The following is a 6,555-nucleotide window of genomic DNA, read 5'->3' as shown; positions in this document are numbered from 1 at the left end:
TTTAAAAAAGTATTATTATAACTATTCTAATAGGTATGAAGTGGTATCTTGTGGTTTTGATTTGCCTTTCTCTAATGACTAATGCTGTTCCACATCTTTTATCTGCTTATTGACCATTTGCATATTTCCTTTGGAGAAGTAAGTGTGTGTTCAAGTCTTTTGCCAAGTTGTAATTGGGTTGCCTTTTGTTATTGAGTTTTAGGGGTTTTTTGTATATTCTATATGACACCTTTATCAGATATATGATTTGCAAATACAGTCAATTTTCATTATCCACAGATTCTGTTTATAGAAATTTGACTACTCACTAAAATGTATTTGTAATCCCCAAATAAATATTCATGGCACTTCTGTGCTCATCCATGCACATGTGAATGGTGGCAAAACATTTGAGTTGCCAATCTGCATGTTCCCAGATGAAGTTAAAAAAAAAAGGTGGTGCTTTGCCTCTTATTTCAGCTCTCAGATTATAGAAAGCATCCTTTCTGTAGTCTGTTAGTGCCACTTTTTAAGTATTTTTGTGTCTTTTGTTGGTGATTTCGCTGTTTAATATGACCCCCAAGTGTAGTGCTGGGGTGCTGTCTAGTGCTTGTAAATCCAAGAAGGCTGTGAGGTGCCTTATGGAGAAAATACATACTAGACAAGCTTCATTCAGGCATGAGTTATACTGCTTTTGGCCGAGAGTTCAATGTTAATGAATCAACAGTGTATATTAAATAAGGTATCTTTAAACAGAAAAACACATAGAACAGGTTATGTATTGATCAGTTTACAAAAGTGTTATGATCAAAAGCTCCCAGGATCTTAACCCTAGGAGCATTTGTTCAGTATTCACTAATTCAGTGTTCATGGTGACATAATAGAACATAATTATTGAGAGGAACGAGAATTGACTGTATTTTCTCCCTTGTGTGGATTGTATTTTCATTTTCTTGCTATTGTCATTTAATGCACAAAAAATTTTCAATTGTGATGAAGTTCAGTTTATCTGTCTTTGTTATTGTTGTTGGTACTCATGCTTTTGATGTCATATCTAAGAATCCATTGCCGGGGGTACCTGGCTGGCTCAGTTGGTAGAGCATGGACCCTTGATTTCTGGGTTGTGAGTTCAAGCCCCACATTGGGCCTAGAGATTACTTAGTAAGAAAAAATCTATTGCCAAATCCGAGGTCATGAAGATTTACCCCTACATTTTCTTCTAAGAGTTTTATAGTTACAGTTCTTGTATTTAGGTCATTAATCCATTTTGAGTAAATTTTTGTATATGGTGTGAGGTAGAAGTCCAACTTCATTCTTTTGCTTGTGGTAATCCAGTTTTCCCAGCACCATCTGTTGAAGCAACTATCTTTCTCTCACTAAATGGACCTAGCACCCTTCTCAAAAATCAGGTGGCTATATATGTGAAGGTTTATTTCTGGACTCTCACTTCTATTTCTTTGGTCTATATATCCATCCTTTTTCCATGAACACATTGTTTTGATTATTGTAGGTTTATAGTAAGTTTTCAAACCAGGAGTATGAGTCCTTAACTTTCTTCTTTTTCAAGATTATTTTGTTTTCTTGGGGTCCCTTGCAATTCATATAAATTTGAGGATTGGCTTTTCCATTTCTGGAAAAAAAGTTATTGAAAATTTGAGTTATGAACTATGGAAGCAATTATGTTGACTCTTTAGATTGCTTTGGGTAGTGCTGACATCTTAGCAATATTTAGTATTCTTATCTATGAACATGAAATGCCTTTCCATTTATTTAGGTCTTATTTCTTTCAGCAAGTTTTGTAGTTTTCAGTGTGAAAGTCTTTCACCTCCTTGGTTACATTTTATTCATAGATATTCTTTTAGGCGCTATCGTTATTGGAATCGCTGTCTTAATTTGTTCTTCAGATTGTTTATTGCTGGTGTATAGAAACAACTAATTTTTGTTTGTTGATTTTGTAACCTGCAGTTTTGCTGAATTCATTTGTTAGCTCTAGTAGTTTTCTTGTGGATTCTTTAGGATTTTCTATATGTGGGATCATGTCCTCCTTAAATGGATGTAGTTTTACTCTTTTCCAATCTGGACAGCTATTATTCTTTTTCTCACCTAATTGTTCTGGCTAGAACTTCAAATACTATGTTGAATAGCACTGGTGAAAGAGGGCATCCTTGTCTTCTTCCTGATCATAAAAGAAAGCTTTCAGTTTTGCTATCAAGTATCATTATCTGTGGGTTTTTCATGAATGTCCCTTATCATGTTGAGGAAGTTCTAGTCTTAGTGTTCTGACAGGTGTCATCGTGAAAGGGTGCTGGATTTTTGCCAAGTGACTTTTCTGGCATCAGTTGAGATAATTGTATGGATCCCCCCCTTCATCTATTAATATGATGTATTATATTGATTAATTTTCTTATGTTGAACCACTCTTGTATTCCTAAGATAAATCCCACTTGGTTATGGTGGCAGGGCACTGGGCGGGACTGACGAAGGAAATGGTGCGCTGGGACCTGGTAAGGTCGGGAAGGTTGCAAGATGAAGGAAGGACTTGGGGGTGGGGGCAATGTGGGAGGCCCATTCTGGAGAGGACCAGCCTGGCTGCAGAGCAGGATTCAGTTAAAGAAATAAGGTAGGGAAGGGATAAAACCTTTAGAGGTGATGGATATGTTCATCATCTTGAGTGGGGTAGGGGGGGAGTTTTCACAGATACATACCTATGTCAAAATTCATTTTAAATATGTGCCGTTGATTGTTTGTCAATTATGCCTCAATGAAGTTGTAGAAACAAGAACACTAAAAAAACAAATAATAAAACAGTATGAGTTTGGTAACAGACTGGAGATGGCTTTGAATGCCTGACTAAGGAATGTATAGTTAGTGAAGTGTCACCCTTTTTTCAAAGTACCTCTAACATCTCCCTTGGGCCAGGAAGGAAAGTAGTAACCTCAGACACTGAGGTTTTGAGGGCTGAATAAAACTTCCTCTTGCTTCATAGAACATCTGGATTTCTGGGTAATTCCAACACCAATTTGAAAACAACCAGTTTTCCCACCCTTGGTTAAAGCCTATGGTCAAAGGTAATATTTTGTTGTTCTGGAAGGGAGTATCTTTGAGAGGCAGAAATAGAAATTGAGCAGGGCTCAAGACTGGGATGGGTGTAGAGGTCTGTAATTTCTAAGTATAGTGAGAACAGTCTTACACTCTGGAAGCACCCCTGGGGCTGTGAAATGATGTACCCAAGAGACTAGAGTCTAGCCCAGGGGCTCCCAGCCAAGGCCAGAGCGAAGACCCCCAGCACTCTGCCTGGCACAGTGACTGCCAATTCCATAGACCATACATGTTTGTCTACTTGGCTTCCTGCCACCTCCCAGTCCCACAGCTGCCCCTGAGCCACCAGGAGACCACCAGAACCTTCAGCCTTCAGCTCTTTGAAATGGCAAGGGCATCTCACTCTTTGGCCAGTAGAATCTCTAGGCCAATGACCTGGAATGGAGACACAGTGTGATGCTTGTGATTTTCTTCTGGGGGCTTGAATTGCTCAGGTTTCAGAGGCCATCTTGGAATGTGTGCAAGCAAGGCAGAGAAAGCCATTCTGCAGAGACACAGAAAGAAGAAATGAGAGCTCCTAATCCTTCAGAACATGAGGCAGGGAGAGCCAGCCTCGGATTCAGTTCTCCATGTCTTCATGAAACCCTGCCATTTTGGTTTTGGGGGATAGTTAAGAACATAGACTTTGAAGTCAGATAAAGTTGATGTTGAGTCTGGTCTCTTTTACTCACTACCTGGGACCCTGGACAAGTGACCTCTCAGATTGTATTTCCTTTGCAAAAATGGAAATTATAATGTCTAATTCAGAGGGAGATATTGTGAGAATTATTTAAAATGAAGTTAATAGGGTGTCCACAGCACAACCTAGTACATAATAGATGCTCAATAAATGTTGGTTTCTCCCCTCCTTCTCAGAAAGGACCTCAATATGTGACTTAGAACTGAGAAGTCCTCCTGTCTGCTCCTTCTGCCACTTCCTGTCCATTCAACAAGCATCGCCTGAGCAGCTCTGGGCCAAGGTCTGCCTGAGGGCTGAGTTTCCAAGAGTGAGAAAGACACCATCTCTAGTTTCCAACAGTCCATAGTGTGATAAATGCCACAATGGATAACAGCATGGAGGAATTAGAGGAAAGAGGAAGGAGAGCTGCCTGGAGGAGGTGATATCTTGCAGTAGGGAACTCAATCACACCCCTTAATCAAAAATCAGATTTTTACAAATAAAAATCTATAAAAACAGATTTTTATCACAACCGACACAATCTTAAACACTTGCAGAATTCCCTTTTACTTCCTAACAGTGCCCAACACCTAGCTTTTCCCAAGTATGTAAGTTGTATTTAATAGTTACAAAGTGCCCTTCTCTCTTATTGGTTTAGTCTCCTCTTTTTATTTTTTTAAGTAGGCTCCACACCCAGTGTGGGGCTCGAACTCCCAACCCCAAGATTAAGAATCTTGTGCTCCACCTACTGAGCCAGCCAGGCACCCCTTCTTTTTTTTTTCTTTAATATTTTTTAAATTTATAATTTATTTGAGAGAGTGAGTGAGGGAGTCTGAGCTGGGGATGGGCAGAGGGAGAGGGAGAAGTAGACTCCCCGCTGAGCAGGGAGGGGCTCAATCCGGGACCCGGGATCATGACCTGAGCCGAAGGCTGACGCTTAACCAATTGAGCCACCCAGGCACACCTGCACTCCTCTCTTTTAAAAAAATGACATTATTGGGACACCTGGGTGGCTCAGTCAGTTAAGCGTCTGCCTTCGGCTCAGGTCATGATCCTGGGATCCTGGATCGAGCCCCATATCAGGCTCCCTGCTCACTGGGGAGTCTGTTTCTCCCTCTGCCTGCCACTCCCCCTATTTGTGCTCCCCCTCTTTCTCTCTGATAAATAAATAAATTCTTTAAAAAAATAAAATAAATAAATAAAAATGACATTATCCTAGGGTCTCTGTATCAAATGAGGCAGTGATTTAAAACTTGGGGTCCAGATGCCAGGTCCTCAATACTGATAGGGGCCTTTGAGCTGTTTTCATTATTGCCAAAGGCCCAATGTTAATCACATTTAACCTTTCCCCAGGCTTCCTGGGGTCCCTAACAGCTACCTCTTTGTTTTCAGCTAAAACCCTAACACAGAATGAGGCAATGCTGGTAGGCTCCGGCTGGGCAGAAGCTTGTATTGGCTGTTATATAGGACTTGGATTCAATTTTTTAAAGGAAAATGAAGCAATTATTAGTTAATTAATGCAGTTTTATTGTGTGCACAAATCCTCCACAAATCCTTCCCTCTGGGGGAAAATAAAGGGTTCTGAGTGGTAAAAAGGCAAGAAACCCATGAGGTCAGTTATCCTGATTTCAAAGGGCAAAGAACCCTCTCTTACTCATAAACTGCCATGCTGTGCCTTCTTGACCACTGCAGCAGAATATCTGGCTCAGGTAGTTGGGCCAGGAGGAGGCTGGGGTGGGGTGGGGGGGCACAGGACCCAAGAGGGTGGACATTTCAAAACTAAACAGCCTTAAAAAAGAAGAAAAAAACTGAAAAAAGGTTCTCTCTGCCTGCCTTTGGTTTCTTCTTACTTTGCACCTGAAACAGGAATTTTGAATGAACACATATTACTCACTTGCTATCTGATAGGCACTTTACGTGCATTATTTTAATCAATGCCCATTTCACAAGTTGGGTCACACTGCTAGTGAATAACTGAACCAGGATCATGAACCCAGACAAATCCGGTGCTTGGGGCCCTTTCAACATTATGCTGTATTGTCTTTTCTGCTAGAACAGGGCATATTAGGATTAGGGCAAATATCTCTACCCTCTTTAGACTCCATTACTTCTGAATGATAATATTATGGATACCTCTTTTTCTTCTATTTTTCTATAATTTCTGAATTTTTCCTAATTAGGATTATTACATCTCTGATGGAAAAACAAACTTTCTTCTTCTCCTTCTCCTTCCTCCTCCTCCTCCTCCCCCTCCTCCTCCTCCTCCTCCTAATTCTTCTTCTTCTTCTCCCTTCTATGGATGAATGCATCAGTAGCTAATGTCTGGAGGCTGTCCTGGAGAAGCCTTCCACTCAAGGCTATTGGATACACAGGCTGGTTCTAGATTTGAGGAATGATCAGTAGAGAGATGGATTTTGAAACCTTGGGGAGTGGATTATGCTCTCCCAGGATGAGTTCGTGGAATAGAAGACTGGGTTGGAGAAAAAAACTTGTACGACAAATGGTGGAAGAGGAACAGGTGAGTGAGGAGAAATAGGAGGAAAACCAGGGAAAACCTGCTGTGTAATATGTCACAGTAATATTGTGCTGTGCAATATTGACCAGCATTTTGTCAATAATTTCAATTTTCTAGTCTCAAGGAATGTATAAGAACTCTAGTAAATATTAGTTTTAGACTTCTGGAATTTGGTGTTTTTCTCCAGGTAGAATTAATAGTCCTTGATGGAGCATCCAGAGTAAATTCTGTCCTCCGTTCTATAAATGCGTGAATTCTCTGGTCTTTGTTATTGGTGGTGGTGGTGGTGTCTCTTTTTAGAGAC

The sequence above is a fragment of the Neomonachus schauinslandi genome, chromosome 4, assembly GCF_002201575.2.
Source record: "Neomonachus schauinslandi chromosome 4, ASM220157v2, whole genome shotgun sequence".
Classification (NCBI taxonomy): domain Eukaryota; kingdom Metazoa; phylum Chordata; class Mammalia; order Carnivora; family Phocidae; genus Neomonachus; species Neomonachus schauinslandi.
Note: the sequence above shows the minus strand (reverse complement) of the source record.